We start from the raw sequence: 4765 nt of genomic DNA on the forward strand, positions 1-4765 counted from the left end.
AGGTATTGATTGCCCCTCCCCCCCCAAAATAACGACAATGTTTGTTCATTATAGGAAAAACAATGTTAAATTTCCTGAGTTTTACCCCTTATTCTTTGTTCCCTATTAAACAACAAAAAATATACTCTCAGAGGCAGTTAGTACTGAAGTGGAGAGAGCACAGTATTTGGAATCAAGAAGACCTGAGTTCAAATTCAGCCTCAGACACGTAATAAGAGGTCTGACCCTGGCAAGTCACTGGACCTGTTTCCTTAATTTTAAGTAGGGATAATAATAACAATGGCCTCTCAGCTTTATTGTGAAGATTACATGAGATAATAGTCACAAAAACGTCTTAGCAGAGTGGGTGGCATTATTATATTTGAAAATTAAGGTAAATTGAGAGACAATGGTCTGAGTATGAACAACTTATTAGGTAGATAAGCTAGCACTAAGCTATGTACTGTGTCAAAGGCCTCTCTCAATGATCAAAGAACCTGAGTCACGGGGGGGGGAGGGGGGGACCTGGGGCCTTGAGGCCACATGTGGCCTTCTAGGTCTTTGACAGCGGCATTTTCACTGAGTTCAAATTTTACAGAAAATAATCCTTTGTAAAACCATGATATACAGAGTGCTATTTATCAGGTGTTTCTCTGGAGGTCAATAGCATCTTCGTTCATAGGTCCTTTGAACTTCATTTGATTATTTATATTACTGAGAATAACTTAGTTGTTCTTTGAATAAGATTGCTGTTACTGGATTCAAGGTTCTCTTGCTTCTGCTCATTCATTATTTCATGCACTTTTTTCCATGTGTTTTTTTTCTCTAAAATCAACCGCTAACCATCTCTTACAGCACAGTAATAGGCTTTTACAATTATATACCACAATTTGTTTAGCCATTCCCCAATCAATGGGCATCCCCCTAATGTCCAGTTCTTGGCCACCACAAAGAGAGCAGCTATAAATATTTTAGAACAGATAGGTTCTTTCCCTTTTTACCCCAATTACCTTGGGAAACAGACATAATAGGGGTTTTGTTCGGCCAAACGATATACATGGTTTTATAACTCTTTGGGCATAATTCCAGATTGGTTTCCAAAATGGTTGCATCAGTTCACAGTTCCACCAAAAGTGTATTAGTACCCAATTTTTCCACATCCTCTACAACATCTGTCATCTCTTCCCTTTCTACAATCTTAGCTAATCTGATAGGTGTGAAATGATGTCTCAAAGTTGTTTTGATTTGCTTTTCTCTAATCAATAATGACTTAGAGCACATTTTCATATGACTAAATATAGTTTTGATTACTTCATCAAAAAACTTCTTTGTTCATACCCTTCAACAATTTATCAATTGGAGAATGACTCATATTCTTATAAATTTGACAAAGTTCTCTAAATATTTGAGATATGAGACCTTTATCCAAGAAAATGTTTGTAATTTTTTCTCAATTTTATGCTTTCCTGCCAATCTTGTTTCACTTGGTTTTATTTGTACAAAACATTTTAAATTTAATTTAATCAAAATTATCCATTTTATACTCACCCTTGTTCTCTATATCGTGCTTATTCATAAATTATTTTCCTATCCATAAGTCTAATAGATAATATGCTCTGTGTTTTATTTTTTTCCTGTCTCAAACAACATTTTACTTATAGTTCTTGAGAAGTAAGTGCTCCTTGGTAGAAATGAAACACACAAATAAGAAAATTAAAATTATTCATGGATTTTAAATAATCTATTTCTTTTCTTATCAAAAATCCTGATCTAATAAAGAACATTTTTTCAAAAACATAAAAAAAATCTTGGTTAGAAAGGAATATACTGGTTAATTTAATTTTACATTCCCTTTATTGCTTTAGAAGTTTTAGTTATAAAACTGTCAGATTAGAGATACAGTGTTTATAGTCACAAAAAGATCAACTGTGTGTTATGCAGTTGCTTCTTCAACTTAGTGGATAATTGTTCTATAAATAGTTGATTAAAGTGAGCTCAATCAAATAAAATGAGAGTAATCCAATAGAATTATTCTAGTTCATTTAAAAAACTTTGCCTTTGTGCGAACAGGCTGAGCAAAAAGATATGGACAAATGATGACTACTGACAAATTATTAATGAATGTATTTTGATAATGTCTAAATAACATGCACACATAAAAAAATTAGTTACAAAGAACTAATCTACCTTACTTTGGATCACTGAAGTTTTGCAATACTTTAAATATTTTCCAATCATGCCACAGTAATAAAAATCAGAATGAGTTTTATAAAGGAAGTCAGAGAGGTTCAATGAACAGGATTTAACAAGTCATACAAATAAAGTCACAGTTGTACACTGTATTCAACTCTTCAAAATTTACCTATTACAGAGAAAGGATACATACTCTATTTTCCATCAGCTACCTTATATATAAACTTTCTCATGTAACTTTTTAATCACATTTGCTGGATGAACATAAAATCTATATGGCAGGGGCAGCTAGGTGGTGCAGTGAGTACAGCAATGGCCCTGGAATCAGGAGGACCTAAGCTCAAATTCAGCCTCAGACACTTGACACATTTACTAGCTGTGTGACCTTGGGCAAGTCACTTAATCCCAATTTCTGTGCCTTCCCCCCTCCAAAAAAACAAAAACAAAAACATAAAGTCTATATGGCATAAACTTCATTATAATTAGAATAAATCACCAAGTATAGTCACTTAAGAGACTAATCTTCAGCTCAAGGCATTTATTTCATGTGATGTCTCAGCAGCTGCAATCTTTGATGTAAATTCAAGCCTAAGAAACCAAGAGAGTTGACAGTTTAGAATCTAGATTATGAGATTCCATAAAGATAATACCTGAAGTATCACCGCATGTATTAAGAAAAATGAATACAATTTTCTGTTTCAGTTTTAGAATCCTAAACTATTCAAATTCTTTGACAATTTCTAGTCAGAGCACCAAGTGAATGGAAGATTGCACCTTACAATACATACCTATTGACTTCTGTCCAAAATGTTTATGCAATTGAAATGAATTTACAACCACATGTCTAAGAAAACTATTGGTGGAATTTTTATAGCCAAAATTACCCAAGTTATTAACAATACAAAGAAGGACTAGCCATTAAAGTATGATAAAATCCTCTTCTAAATTGTGGGCTAAAGAAATTTATTCCATAAAACAGCATAGAATCAGTTTGCTTGTTTAGATTAAATTTTAAAATATATGCAGTTCCCCTACTTGTTAAAATTATTTTGATTCAAATTGTCAAATGGAAGAAAGAATACTGTCTCAACATCCACAAATATTAAGTATGGCACTAAATCAGGAGATTGCACCATATGCAAAGCACAGATAACACGAACTGGCAGGAAAGAAATTTAGCAAATTTTTGGTGAGGATGAGTAAGAAATTTTTGTAATTGGTGGTGTTAGGCATGGTTTCATTGTTTTAAACTATTTTGTCATTAGCTTAATAGACTTTTGCTTATAAGATACAAACCAACTTACACCATGAGCGCAACATTTTTCTCAGAAGCCAAAAAAGACTTGATTTAATACATTACAGAATTAAACATGTTTATAGACAGAAATTACACAACCTGGACCAAAATCAGTATAATACCTGGCATTTACAATCACTTGCAGAAGTACCAACTGCTTACAATGTTCGTGTTACATATAATTTAACTGTATGTTTAACTGCAACTGTTGGTGACAATCTGCTTATAAAAGCAATTCTCCGGAGACACAGTCTTCTCACAAATAGTGGATATGCAGGTTTCATTATTAGGTGTTCAACAACAATCCTCAGTTCATTAAATAAGGTCCTTTTTTCGGGAAGAACATTGCACAGTAAGAATTCTGTAGCATACAAAAGGCTAGAGTACGCTTCCTTGACCACTGAAAAGTATAAAAACTATAGCAGGCAGCAAGAAAATTTCATTACATACAATAAATTTCAGAATGTTCTGTTGATTAGCATTTAATGTTTCCAAAATAGATCTCAGTACAGGCAAACTATTTGAACCCCTTGCATCAGGATCCTTTTTTTGTATATGTAGCAGCATGAAGTAAGGTAAGGAGAATAACGAGACTGGAAAGACATACATTATAAGTGGATAAGAGTTGACAACGATGAGAGAATACAAAAGGTAGTGGCAGCTTCTCTAATAAAGCCTGGGCCAGAAAAGCCCTGCTTGACTGAAACATGGTGATCTTTGGTGTAGCCTCAAAGCACTGGTGAGAGCATTCGCCAGCAAGGCACGCTGATAAAAGCTGGCTGCTTCATGCAGCCCAAAAAGTGAAAGATCAAATAAAACAGAGCAATAAACTGTGAACGATAGAGAAAGCCGCATTAGGGTGTCCAGCTTATTGGTCATAATATATTGCATGGTGCCCACCCCTTGGGGCTGTTCGGGACTGGACCCACCATGATGCAGAAGCACGGGAGAGGCAGAAGCTTGTTCTGCAGCCAGTGTCAGGTTCCTGGGGATTGTGGGATGCGGGTCGGCATAGGCCCCTCCAAGCACCCAGGGAGGCTCGCTCTCCAACCTGGCCAGCCACCATGTTCCAATTTTCTTATGATAATTCCATTTATATATAAGTTATGTATCAATTTTGACCTTATCTTATTAAGTGGTATGGTTTATACCCATTTTCTGTCGGTCTGATTTCCCATTTTTTCCAACAATTTTCTTTTTTTTTTTTAACAAATAATGAATTATTATTCCAAAAGCATAAATCTTTACATACAACAAACATAAGGTTACTCTAATCATTTATTGCTGTGTATTATA

The 4765-nt window shown here is 34.5% G+C and overlaps 1 pseudogene; it reads right to left on the reverse strand.

Moving 5' to 3' along the window:
• Positions 1-3627: 3627 nt before the first annotated feature.
• Positions 3628-4387, reverse strand: LOC118842806 (annotated as a pseudogene).
• Positions 4388-4765: the final 378 nt, after the last annotated feature.

Source organism: Trichosurus vulpecula, chromosome 3, assembly GCF_011100635.1.
Source record: "Trichosurus vulpecula isolate mTriVul1 chromosome 3, mTriVul1.pri, whole genome shotgun sequence".
NCBI lineage: Eukaryota > Metazoa > Chordata > Mammalia > Diprotodontia > Phalangeridae > Trichosurus > Trichosurus vulpecula.